At 35.8% G+C, this 14,786-nt stretch overlaps 1 protein-coding gene across 1 annotated transcript in view; it reads left to right on the top strand.

The window, feature by feature from the left end:
• The window catches only part of HDX (highly divergent homeobox), a 172,215-nt gene that overhangs the window by 109,188 nt on the left and 48,241 nt on the right, over positions 1-14,786 (top strand). The window lies entirely within an intron of this gene.

The raw sequence follows: 14,786 nt of genomic DNA, 5'->3' as shown, positions 1-14,786 counted from the left end.
CTTTAAAGCTTTGTTAGGTCCCATTTGTTTATTTTTGTTTTTATTTCCATTTCTCTAGGAGATAGGTCAAAAAAGATATTGCTGTGATTTATGTCAAAAAGTGTTCTGCCTATGTTTTCCTCTAAGAGTTTTACAGTGTCTGGCCTTATATTTAGGTCTTTAATCCATTTAGAGTTTATTTTTGTGTATGGTGTTAGGGAGGGTTCTATTTTCATTCTTTTACATGTAGCTGTCCAGTTGTCCCAGCACTACTTATTGAAGAGATTGTCTTTTCTCCATTGTATATTCTTGCCTCCTTAGTCATAGATTAGTTGACCATAGGTGAGTGAATTTATCTCTGGACTTTCTGTCCTGTTTCATTGATTTATGTATCTGTTTTTGTGTCAGTACCATACTGTTTTGATTACTGTTTTGATTATGGTAGCTTTGTAGTATAGTCTGAAGTCAGCCTGATTCCTTCAGCTCCATTCTTCTTTCTCAAGATCGCTTTGGCTATCTGGGGTCTTCTGTTTTTCCATACAAATTCTAAAATTTTTTGCTCTAGTTCTCTGAAAAATGCCTCACACTGGTCAGAATGGCCACCATCAAAAAATCTACAAACAATAAATACTGGAGACAGTGTAGAGAAAATTGGACCCTCCTACACTGTTAGTGGGAATGTAAATTGGTACAACCATTATGGAGAACAGTATGGAGATTTCTTTAAAAACTATATATAGAGCTACCATATGATCCAGCAATCCCACTCCTGGGCATATATCCAGAGAAAACCAAAATTCAAAAAGATACATACACCCCAATGTTCACTGAAGCACTATTTACAGTAGCCAAGGCATGGAAGCAACCTAAAAGTCCATCAACAGAGGAATGGATAAAGAAGTTGTGGTACATATATACAATGGAATATTACTCAGCCATAAAAAGAGAATGAAATAATGCCATTTGCAGCAACGTGAATGGACCTAGAGATTATCATACTAAATGAAGTAAGTCAGACAGAGAAAGACAAATAGCATATGATATCACTTATATGCGGAATCTAATTTTAAAAATGATACAAATGGACTTATATACAAAAGAGAAACAGACTCACAGATCTTGAAATCAAACTTATGGTTACCAAAGGGAAAATGTGGCAGGAAATGATAAATTAGGAGATTGGGATTAACATATACACACTACTATATATAAAATTGGTAACAAAAAGGACCTACTCTGTAACACAGGGAACTTTACTCAATACTCTGTAATAATCTCTATGGGAAAAGAATCTGAAAAAGAATGGATATATGTAAAACTGATTCATTTTGCTGTATACCTGAAACTAACACAACATTGTTAATCAACTATACTTCAATAAAAATTAATTTAAAAAATTGTATGAGGTGCTTTAAACAATGCCATCAATAAAGTGAAAAAGATAACCCACAGAATGGGAGGAAATATGTTCAAATCAAATATCTGATAAGGATCTTATCCAGAATATGTAAAGAACTCTTACATATCAATAATAAAAAGGCAAATAGTGCAATTTTAAAATGGGCAATAGATTAGAATAGTCATTTTTCCAAAGAAGATGTACAAGTGGCCAATAAATACACAAAAATATGTTCGACATCATTTGTCATTATGGAAATCAAAACCACAATGAGATACCTCTTAACACCCACTATGATGGCTATAATAAGAAAGACAGGTAATAAGTGTTGGCCAGGGTGTGGAGCAATTGGAACCATTATACACTTCTGGTGAAAATATAAAATGTTTTAACCACTTTGGAAAACAGTCCTCAAAATTTTTAACATAGAGTTACCATATGAGAGTAATTCCATTCTTAGGTATACACTCAAAAGAAATGAAAAGTATGTCCACTCAAAAACTTATACATGGAGATGCAGAATCTCTCATATGGAGGGCCAACTATGGGACTTGAATATCTGTGGATTTTGGTATCCCCGATGGCTCTTGGATCCCCCCCAAGGCTACTTCCCGACTGTAGAGTCACATAACTAAGTTGTTGCAAACATACTTAAAATGTTTCCAATAATTGTATCAAGCAAAAAAAAAAAAGGTATTTCCTTTAGTGTTTACATCTACATTGATAACATCAATTCATCATTTTTTTTTGTTATTCAGACCAGAGCAGCTTGTTTCTTTATTGCAGATAATACAGTTTGCTCAGAGCTTTGTGACCTCCTAAAGGTGTGGGATAGGGAGGATGGGAGGGAGGGAGATGCAAGAGGGAAGAGATATGGGAACATATGTATAACTGATTCACTTTGTTATAAAGCAGAAACTAATACACCATTGTAAAGCAATTATACTCCAATAAAGATATTAAAAAAATGTGCTTGAAGAGAGAGGTGTAGAATTATGCAACATCATGTCAACATATATGACTACAGAACACTTTTCTCAAAAGACTGACATTGCACAGGGACATCAGTTAAGGGGTCATTGCTTTAAGTGTCTTCACATTTGTGACATTTTATTTTTCCTTTGCAATAGTCCTATGAAGTGTAGAAGAACAAGGTCACACCTTTCAGATAAAAATGTTGCTAATAAATAATTAAAACTAACTGATATATCAAGTATTAATCGAATATATAGGATGTCATTTTCCATTCTAGTCACCATAGGGCTAGAATGAAAATGTAAATCTTAGTTCTTGCTCTACTTGAAGAGATAAGTCATACAAGAGGAAAACAACCATGAAATGGTACTTTCTTTTTATCCAACAATATTTTTATACAAGTTTTAGTACATAATGGCATCTGATGTTGCCTGATTACTGAAAATCAGACTCATGGATGGTAAATTATTCACTGAAGTTATAAGCAAGTCAGTTCTGGACCTTACATTACCACTTGAGCTTTGTGAATTCCAAAAGAAAATCACTAACTGGTATAATGTCTATCATATAAAGAAAACAAAGGATAACTAGATCCCCCAATAATTAGTCAGCAATATCAGTGTACCAGCACTGGGGTATTGTTGAATCCAACCTCGTGATCTTCTAAAAATGACCATTCAAAAGTCCCTGGGAAATCACCAAACTCCTTTAGAAGGATTTAGCTAGAACTCTCTGTGTTTCTATAATAATATTTTATTGATCAATATTGACAAAGTAGAACATTACCCTTTGTTTCCAAAGAGAGACACAAGGCCCTTGGCTTTGTTATTTAAGAAGTGTGTCCTCACCAAATGAACCTACCTACGAAACAGAAATAGACTCACAGACATAGAGAACAGACCTGTGGTTGCCAATGGCGGAGGGTGGGGGAGGGATGGAGTGGGAGTTTGGGGTTAGCAGATGCAAGCTATTATATACAGAAGAGATAAACAACAAGGTCTTACTGTATTGCACAGGGAACTGTATTCAATATCCTGTGATAAACCATAGTGGAAAAGAATATGTATATATATATATATATATATATATATATATATATATATATATATGAATCACTTTACTGTACAGCAGAAATTAACACAACATTGTAAATCAACTATACTTCAATTTAAAAAAAAAGAAGTGTGTCCTGTAAAATTAACATTATCTTTAGTCTTAATGAAAGATTATTACAAGGGCTTCTAACAATGGGGAACTTACACTACAAAATTTGGCCAGCATGTAATAATGAGAGATATTCTTCTGTCATATAATTTTTAAAAGACAGTATATTTGCTTTGTTTGGAGGTTCTTGGCATTCTCCACTAATGGCCTCTCTACTACATGTTACATTATTAACATTAACTTGTTTGGAAAGTTGGCAAAAAGTTGCTATATCATATTACTTCAAGTGGTTCTATGGTACTACAAACATAAACTAGGGACCAAAGGAACAATAAAAATATTCATCTATGTTAAGAGATTGATTATTCATAATGGTCAGAAATTCTGAATTCTACATATAATACAAGACGGAATTTCAATTAACGCTTTAGTATTATGGTGACAGCGTTCACAGCTCAACCAGTAACTAATGGGATAACTTTGGGTGTCACTCTCTGAAATTCAGTGTTCACAGCTGTTTAAAAAAAGAGAGAGAGAGAGAAAGAGAACAAATTACCTGCTTCACTGGAGTGAAAGAAATGAGAACTGAATATGTTCTAAGGATCACTGCTCCCTTCAGGGAGCCAGTTCCAAATTACTTAGGAAAACACTTAATACTACACTTAATACTATACCTTTCCCATGCCCCAGGAGATTAGTATAAGTATCAACATACTCCAAAGCTCTGTGAAGTTCTGCTGTAATAAAATTTATTAACTTTCCATAACCAAGTGTTTCTCCAGTCTACTTGTTCCCAAAACAATTCTGCTTTTTCCTGTTAGTACCCCCAAGAATCAGTGCTACCCAGAACACACTTGAGGGTGATGCCTCATGAAAACAAAAAGACGAATTTTAATGACCTCCAGGAATAAAAGTTTTGAACTTGATGATGTATTATTTCTGATTATAAGTAACACACACAATAAGACACCCTTGCCACCCTTGCTGGAGATAGCTGCAGAGTTCAAGTACCGATAATGTAACCATGATGAGTTTGTACGGAGAGCAAATTGGATGCATCTTGTGACGCTACCTATACAGAATGAGGTAAAGCTATCTTGAGTGTGAACATTGATTCATCTTTTTTAGGAAAAATTGATTTGACTTTGAAGAAAAGTTTATCAATTTCAAGATTATATCTATTCAAATTAAATAAAACTACCAATTCTTGTGTCAGCTTACCATCATTAACATGAAAATCAAAAAGGAATACTATAAATTGAAAAGAAACTCTAAGCTTATGAATATCAACAAAGTATCCTTCAAATTTTTCTTGTAATTTTTGAAATCCTTGTATATAGAACTGGTGACTACTCCTACAATCTGCACATTGATTCATGTTAGAAAAGTGTATAAAATAATCATTTTTATTGATATGAAAAGTTTTAATCTTAACAAAAATTATCACACTTGTCTGGGTAGTTCACAAATAAGCTCCTCCTTTCATTGAATCTTCAAGTATAACTTGATCTTATGCAGTGTGATCTCAGTGAAAAAAGTAGAAATCACATTGCCAGTTTTGTCTTTTATTAGTGAATATTCGGTAAACATTACCACTGTGGACTTACTGTTTGTGTCACTTCCAAATTCAGATGTTGAAACTCTAATCCACAATATGATGATATTTGGAGGTGGGGCCTTTGTAAGGTAATTAGGTTATATTAGTTCCTGAGAGTGAGGACCTCAAGATGGGATTAATGCCATAATGAAAAGAGCCACATCTCTCTTTCTCTCTCTTGGCCCTATGAGGACACACGGAGAAGTTGGCTGTCTACAAGCCAGGAAGTGGACTCTCACCAGACACCAGGTCTACTGGTGCCTTGATCTAGACAAATATTTGTTGTTTAAAGAAAACTTATACATGGATGTACACAACAGCATTATTCATAATAGCAAAAAAGTAGGAAAAAATGTTCATCAAGTGAATGAATAGACAAAATGTGATATATGCATATAGTGGAATGTTATAGAGCCATATAAAGGAATGAAATACTGAAACATGCTACAAAATAGATGAATCTTGAAAACATTATGCCAAATGAAAGAAGCCAGTCACAAAAGACTGCATATTTTATAGTTCCATTTATATGAAATGTCCAGAATAGGCACATCTATAGAGACAGAGGGTGGATTAGTGGCTGCCAGGGGCTGGTGGGAGGGAGGAATGAGGAGTGACTGCTAATGGGTATAGGGTTTGTTTTGGGCATGATGAAAATGTTCTGGAATTAGCTAGTGGTAATTGTTGCACAACTCTTTGAATATGTTAAAAATATTTTCACTGTACACATTAAATGAGTGAGTTGTATGGCATGTTAAATATATCTCGATAACACTGTTTTTAAAATTGCATGAAATATCTGCCCTTTTAGCACAGCTGGCAGCACATAAGTCTCATAAAATTGCATGAGGTGATCTGAAATACAGTACTCCCCCCTTATCTGTGGTTTTGCTTTTTGCAATTTCAGTTACCTGTGCTCAACTGCAGTCTGAAAATATTAAATGGAAAATTCCAGAAATAAACAATTCATAAGTTTTCATTTGTGCTCTGTTTGGAGTAGCATGATAGATCTTGTGTCCTCCTGCTCCATCCTAGGATGTGAATCATCCCTTTCTCCAGTGTATTTATGTTGTATATGCTACCCACCCATTAGTCACTTAGTAGCCATCTAAGTTATCAGATTGACTGTCATGGTATCTCAGTGCTTGTGTTCAAGTAACCCTTATTTTACTTAATAATTGCCCCAAATCTCAAGAGTAGTGATGCTGGCAACTTGGATATTCTCTTACTGTGCCTAGTTTATAAATTAAACTTTATTGTAGGTGTGTGTATAGAAAAAAAATGTAGTATATATAGCGTTTGATACTATCCCTGGTTTCAGGCATTCACTCAGATAATGGGGGAGTACTGTACATCTCACATATTATATAATGAATGATAGATTGAAAAATTATATTGATCAGTCGTGGGAACTGTAGTTTACATTCCATTTAAAAGATACTTGTATAAGATTTAGATAGTGGCAGACGTATGGTGGTATTTAACAACCAGCTATTTAAGGGGAAAAAAAAGCCCTGATTTATAACATTTGTTGATTTCTATGATATAAAGATTCCTGCCATGGCTGATTCCATGGCTTCTTCAATGCAGAGTTCAAAAGAGATGCTAACAATTGACTCTTGTGAGCAAGTATAAGTAGGATTCAGCTCACACTGGAGGATCATTACAGAAAATCAAGAGTGAAGTACTATTAAAGAAAAAGGACAAAACGCAGAACTCTTCCAGAGGAAGAAATAAAGTATTTTCTCATACATATATGAAGAAAGAGGGAGAAATATAGGGAGAAATCATAGAGCACATTTCTCAAAATAAATACTGCTCTGTCCAGAGCCATGCTTTTTATTTTTTTTTAGGATTCAGATGAGAAATCAAATAAAATCCTGTATTTACTGAGCATGCTATGTGTTATATATACGAACAGGGAACTAGAAATGCATTAGACACTTGTCCTATTTCCAAGGAGCTTAAAGTCTAGCAAAAGGGGTGACAAAAGAATATAAATGACTGAAGAGGAATTGGAGTGGCATCATGGTATGAGGAGCCTAATCAAAAGCCACAATTAGGGAAATACAGAGCATGTGTTTTTGTTGTCATTGTTTTTAATGTTTCTTTAAATCAAAGTTATACATGCACATAGCTTAAGGAGCTAAGCTCTGTAGGACTTGCTACAAAACCAACATTCTTTACTCCTCTCCTCCTACCATTTCCCGATAGCCAGAGTACTTTCTACTCTTTTAGATGATTCCTTTGGTATTTACCACCATCTGAATAATGTGGTATATTAATTAGAATTAGGTTTTGCTGTGAATAACAAAAAGACTCAAAATAACAGTGGCTTAAACAAGATATTTCAATTCCATGTACAAGTCCAGAGCTGGCATGGCCCTTCTGCCTTGTGAAGTCCTCAAGAGACTCTAATGCCTTCCATCTTCCATTCTGCCATCACTATGATGTAGCCCTGGTCCTCAGGGTCCAAAATTATGGCATTTACAGTCCAGGCAGCATGACAGAGATGGGGAGAAAGAAGGGAGAAAAAGTGTGTACTAGCTATCTTTTAAAAGGGATTCCCAGAAACTGCCACAAGACATATTCACTTAAATCCCATTGGCTAAATATTAGTCACATGGTCATACCTAACTACAAGGGAAACTGCAAATGTAGTTATATTGTAGAGAGTCATGTGCCCAGCTAAACTTTCAGTTATTATTGGAAGAGGGAGAAAGATATTGGGGAACACCTAGCTGTCTCATCTATCTGTTTATATCACTACTTCTTGATTTTTCAGTGTTAGGCATTGTTGATTGTTTTTTGACTATGAAATGCAAGGCATTTTTTCTAACTCTTTCAATATCTCTTTATTGATCCTTTCACCTACATGTATACTTCTCTTCTTATCCTCACAGTATAATTATTCCACAATTTTGGTTAGTTTGATATTTTGTGTTAACATTATTATGACTATGTAAATGCTTTACACATTTGACTTGTGTGGTATAATATTATTTTTGTCCTTTTCTGCATACTATTATTTTGTTTCCTTGGAGTTCTTTATTTACTTTGGTTTTGGTTTTTGTATGTTTGCTTGCTTAATTTTCTAGGTACTACTACTAATTTATCCTCAAAACCTTCCCCAGTTGTACATACTTCCTTTCAATACATTCATATACATTTGGTAGTACAACAATTTTATCTTCTTAAAGAAATTTTCCTGGAACTTCTGATCTGCTCCAACCTGTTACTCTGCACCTGGAGCACAACTGTTACCCTGAGATCTCCATATTCAATCTGTTTGTTCTTTTGCTATACTTTCAGTAAGATATCCTCAAATTTATCTTCCAACTTTTCTTTTTTGAGTTTTTTTCACTTTTGTTTTTATTCAATCTGCCACTGATACTAATAAACTCCATGTGCAATGACAGCAGCTTTCATGATCCATGGACTGTCATAAGGGTTCCTTGAGACCCCATACTGCAGAGAGAGGACAGAGAGACAGAATATTAATAAAAACATACTCTTCCAAAATGAAAGATAAGATAACCACAGGGTTCTTCACTAAGATTCTATTTGATATAAAGGAGTTTTAGGCATAACTGAAGTTAAAAATTTTCAAAGCCATGGGTACTGTGCAGAAATCTTTATCCCTATAAAAATACTAACATACAGAAAAAGAAAGAAGTATTACCATTTTCTTCTTGCTTATGGCTTGTTAAAACTTATACTAGAGGAAAGAATAGTGAAATGCTTACTATCTTTTTATTTTTAGTGGTTTTCCAAAATGCAGCATGCCCACAGCAGAAAGAAACTTTGAAAAGGTTATGTACTGTAATAGGACTTCTTTTGTAATATTAGATAAACTGCAAATAAGAATATGTTTCCCACATAAATATATTCCTGAGATTGTGGAAGAAACTATGTAGATGTTTAAAAGTCTAATAGACCTTCTAGTTATTGATCACCAAAATGAGCTTTGCCTCAGGATGTATAGTTAGCCATTACTTGTGGAATAATGTGGAAATTTTAGATTCATGTTTCCTTGTTATATCTTATATTTCTGAAAAAGTCTAAGAAGCAAATTTGGTATATTTTCCCTTTAATTTCATTGAATGTTATGTACATACATTTCTTTAATGTGGAATGTTTTCCCAGGTTCCTGCCTAATATTACTGACTTATTCATTCATGAAAGGTAAACCGAACACCTATTATGTGCCAGAACTCTTCTAGATGCCATGAGAAAAACGCAGTTCTCCTTCAGAATTTGCAATATAACACGGTCAAATTTTTTAGTCTCTGTGCTTCAGTTAACAGTAAATGGACATAATATAACAGAGGGTGGTTTTGAGATAATGTATGTGGATAATAAGTGTAAAGCACCATAAGTCACCTGTAAAAGTTTGTTCCCTCCCCTATCTCTCTGCAATTCAGTTTAATGCCTGCCCTTTCTATCTGTGTTTTCATTGTAGTGGACATACATAAAAACAAACTCTTGTATGGTCAAATATTTATATAAACAACACATGTTTGAATGTTTAAAACACATTTTGAAAGACAAGTAAATTTCATGGTAAACAGATGTATGTTTTTACATTTTAGATTATGTTTATTTTCCTAGGATCATGGCTAAATTTGAAATGAATTTAAATAGAAGAATGCTTTGCACTTACACTGTTTTTAGCTTGTTTTTTCATTAAATATAACCCTCCACCACCAATGTGTATGAAAAACAAATTGTAAACTCTCTATTATATTACATGGATACTGACTTAAAGCTGGTGAGCATCTTGAGATTGAATACCATACTCTTATTTTATATAAGAAAAGTGTAGATAGATGGGAGTATGCCTCACCTAAGGTCACATAGCTGGTCAGTGATTAGAGGCCAGATCTCTTTATTACCAGTCTACCATTATTGTCATTTCCATTTCACCAGTCTATGCCTTGCCATAAGAATTACTTTGCATATTTCTTAAAAATACAGAATCTTGTTAAAGCTAAAGCCTCTGGCAAGTACTGAAATTGGAATTGATCATTTCTAAGGTGCAACATTTATCTCTCTTACTTAATGTATCACCCTGTACATATTTTTCTACATGAGCTTCTCTGAGGACAACAGTTATAAACGCTTGATGGGGCATATGTCAGAGTGTAAAAAAGAAAAATATACTGATTAACAAGATTCAAAAACAAAGGTTGGGGGGACCTTCAAGAAAGTGGAGGAATAAGACATGGAGATCAACTTCCTCCCCACAAATACATCAAAAATACATCTACATGTGGAACAACGCCTACATAACACCTACTGAAGGCTGGAAGAAGACCTCAGACTTCCCAAAAGGCAAGAAATTACCCACGTACCTAGGTAGGGCAAAAGAAAAAAGGAAAAACAGAGACAAAAGAATAGGAATGAGACCTGCACATCTGAGAGGGAGCTGTGAAGGAGGAAAACTTTCCATACACTAGGAAGCCCCTTCAGTGGAGGAGAAAGGCAGTGGGCAGGGGGAAAGCTTTGAAGCCATGGAGGAGAGTACAGCAACAGTGGTGCAGAGGGAAAAACAGAGATTCTTTCACAGAGGATCAGCGCCGACCAGCACTCACCAGCCTGAGAGGCTTGTCTGCTCACCCGCCAGGGCAGGTGAGGGCTGGGAGCTGAGGCTTTCGTTTTGGAGGTCAGATCCAAGGCAGAGGATTGGGGTTGACTGTGTGAACACAGCCTGATGGGGGCTAGTGTGCCACAGCTAGCTGGGAGGGAGTCTGGGAAAAATCTGGACCTGCCTAAGAGGCAAGAGGCCATTGTTTCAGGGTGCTCGAGGAGAGGAGATTCAGAGCACTGCCTAAACGAGCTCCAGAGATGGGCACGAGCAGGCTAACAACACAGACACCAAAGACGGCCATGAAATGCTAAGGCTGCTGCTGCAGCCACCAAGAACCCTGTGTGCAAGCACAGGTCACTATCCACACCTCCTCTCCCAGGAGCATGTTAAGCCTACCACTACCAGGGTCCCATGATCCAGGGACAACTTCCCCAGGAGAACACACGGTGCACCTCAAGTTCTTGCCACATCATGCCTGCCTCTGCCACCACAGGCTCAACCTGCATTCCATACTGCTGACTCCCCTCGGGCTGAGTGAGCCAGAGACCCCTGAACAACTGCTACTTTAACCCCATCCTGTCTGGGCAAAGAACAGATACCCTCAGGCGACCTACATGCAGAGGCATGGCAAAACCCAAAGCCAAACCCCAGGAGCTGTGCAAACAAAGAAGAGAAAGGGGAATTTCTCCCAGGAGCCTCAGGAACAGTGGATTAAATGTCCACAATCAATTTGATGTAGCCTGCATCTGTGGAATACCTGACTAGATAACAAATGATCCCAAAATTGAGGTGCTGAATTTTGGGAGCAACTGTAGGCTTGGGGTCGGCCTTCTGCATCTAATTTGTTTCTGATTTTAGGTTTATTTTAGTTTAGTAGTTAGAGTTTGTTATCATTGGTAGATTTGCTTATTGATTTGGTTGCCCTTTTCCTCCTTATTTTTCTCTTATATACAGATTTATTTTTCCTTATTCTCTTTTTCTGATGGTGTATGTGTATGATTCTTTGTGTGATTTGTCTGCATAGCTTTACTTTTACCATTTATCCTAGGATTCTGTCTGTCCATTTTTTGTTTGTTTGTTTGATTTTTAGTATAGTTTTCAGCACTTGTTACCATCGGTGGTTTGTTTTTTGGATTGGTTGCTCTCTTCTTTCTATCTTTCTTTGCTTTTCCTTTTTTATTACCTTATTTTAATTTTTAATAATTATTTTTTATTTTAATAACATTTTTATTTTATTCTTCCTTTCTTTTTTTCTCCTTTTTTTTCCTGAGCTGTGTGGCTGACATGGTCTTGGTCCTCCATCCAGGTGTAAGGCCTGTGCCACTGAGGTTGGAGAGCCGAGTTCAGGACATTGGTCCAAAAGAGACCTCCCAGATACATGTACTATGAACCAATGAAAGCTCTCCCAGAAATCACCATCTCAATGCTAAGACCCAGCTCCACTCAATGACGAGCAAGGTACAGTGTTGGACACCCTATGTAAAACAACTAGCAAAACAGGAATACAACCCCACCCATTAACAGAGAGGCTGTAAAATCATAAAAAAGGTCACAGACACCCCCAAAACAAACCACCAGATGTGGCCCTGCCACAAGAAAAAAATATCCAGCATCATCCACAAGAACACAGGCACCAATCCCTTCCACAGGAAGCCTACACAAACCACTGAACCAACCTCAGCCACTGGGGGAAGACACCAAAAACAACTGAAACTATGAAGCTGCAGCCTGCAAAAAGGAGACCCCTACACAGTAAGTTAAGCAAAAGGAGAATACAGAGAAACACACAGCAGATGAAGGAGCAAGGTAAAAAACCACCAGATCAAACAAATGGAGAGGAAATAGGCAGTCTACCTGAAATAGAATTCAGAGTAATGATAGTAAAGATGATACAAAATCTTGGAAATGGAAAGGAGAAAATACAAGAAACGTTTAACAAGGACATAGAAGAACTAAAGAGCAAACAAACAATGATGAAGAACACAATAAATGGAATTAAAAATTCTTGAGAAGGAATCAGTAGCAGAATAACTGAGGCAGAAGAACAGATAAATGACCTGGAAGATGAAATAGTGGAAATACCTATTGCAGAGCAGAATAAAGAAAGAAAGAATCAAAGGAATTGAGGACAGTATTAGAGACCTCTGGGATAACATTAAATACACCAACATTCGAATTATAGTGGTCCCAGAAGAAAAAGAGAAAAAAGAAAGGGATGGAGAAAATATTTCAAGAAATTATAGTTGAAAACTTCCCTAATATGGCAAAGGAAATAGTCAGTCAAGTCCAGGAAGCAAAGAGAGTCCCATACAGGATAAATCCAAGAAGAAGCACAACAAGACACATATTAATCAAACTATCAAAAGTTAAATACAAAGAAAAATTATTAAAAGCAGCAACGGAAAAGCAACAAATAATATACAAGGGAATCCCCATAAGGTTAACAGCTGATCTTTCAGCAGAATCTCTGCAAGCCAAAAGGGAGTGGCAGGACATATTTAAAGTGAAGAAAGGGAAAAACCTACAGCCAAGATTACTCTACTCATCAAGGATCTCATTCAGATTCAGCAACAAAATTAAAATCTTGATGAAAAAGCAAAAGTTAAGAGAATTCAGCAGCACCAAACCAGCTTTACAACAAATGCTAAAGGAACTTATTTAGGCAGGAAACACAAGAGAAGGAAAATACCTACAATAACAACCCAAAGCAATTAAGAAAATGGTAATAGGAACATGCATATTGACAACTACCTTAAATGTAAATGGATTAAATGCTCCAACCAAAAGGCATAGACTGGCTGAATGGATACAAAAGCTAGACCCATATATATGCTGTCTACAAGAGACCCACTTCAGACCCAGGGACACATACAGTCTGAAAGTGAGGGGATGGAAAAAGATATTCCATGCAAATGGAAATCAAAAGAAAGCTGGAATAGCAATTCTCATATCAGACAAAATAGACTTTAAAATAAAGACTATTACAAGAGACAAAGAAGGACACTACATAATGATGAAGGGATCAATCCAAAAAGAAGATATAACAATTGTAAATATTTATGCACCCAACGTAGGAGCACCTCAATACCTAGGGCAAATACTAGCAACCATAAAATGGGAAATCGACAGTAACACAATCATAGTACGGGACTTTAACACCCCATTTTAACCTATGGACAGATCATCCAAAATGGAAATATATAAGGAAACACAAGCTTTAAATGATACATTAAACAAGATGGACTTAACTGATATTTATAGGACATTCCATGCAAAAACAACAGAATGTACTTTCTTCTCAAGTGCTCATGGAACATTTTCCAGGTAGCTCTTATCTTGGGTCACAAATCAATCCTTGGTAAATTTAAGAAAATTGAAATCATACAAAGTATGTTTTCTGAACACAACACATTGAGACTAGATATCAATTACATGGAAAAATCTGTAAAATACACAAACACATAGAGGCTAAACAATATACTACTAAACAACCAAGAGATCACTGAAAAAATCAAAGAGGAAATCAAAAAATCCCTAGAAACAAATGACAATGAAAACACAACAACCCAAAACCTATGGGATGCAGCAAAAGTAGTGTTAAGAAGGAAGTTTATACCAATACATTTTACCTCCAGAAACAAGAAACATTCCAAATAAACAACCTAAACTTATACCTAAAGCAATTAGAAAAAGAAGAACAAAAAAATCCGAAAGTTAGGAGAAGGAAAGAAATCATAAAGATCAGGTAAGAAAAAAATTGATAAAGAAATGAAGGAAATGAGAGCAAAGATCAATAAAACTAAAAGCTGGTTCCTTGAGAAGATAAACAAGATTGATAAACCACTAGCCAGATTCATCAAGAAAAAAAGGGAGAAGACTCAAATCAGTAGAACTAGAAATGAAAAAGAAGAAACAACTGACTCTAGAAATACAAAGAATCGAGATTTGGAAGCAAGATGGCAGAGTAGAAGGACATGCTCTCACTCCCTCTTGAGAGAACACCAGAATCACAACTAACTGCTGAATAATCATCAACAGGAACACAATGGAATACACCAAAAATATATATCCCACATCCAAAG

The sequence above is a fragment of the Phocoena sinus genome, chromosome X (genome assembly GCF_008692025.1).
Source record: "Phocoena sinus isolate mPhoSin1 chromosome X, mPhoSin1.pri, whole genome shotgun sequence".
NCBI classification, from domain to species: Eukaryota; Metazoa; Chordata; class Mammalia; order Artiodactyla; family Phocoenidae; genus Phocoena; species Phocoena sinus.
Note: the sequence above shows the minus strand (reverse complement) of the source record. Positions and strands in the feature narration are given on the sequence as shown.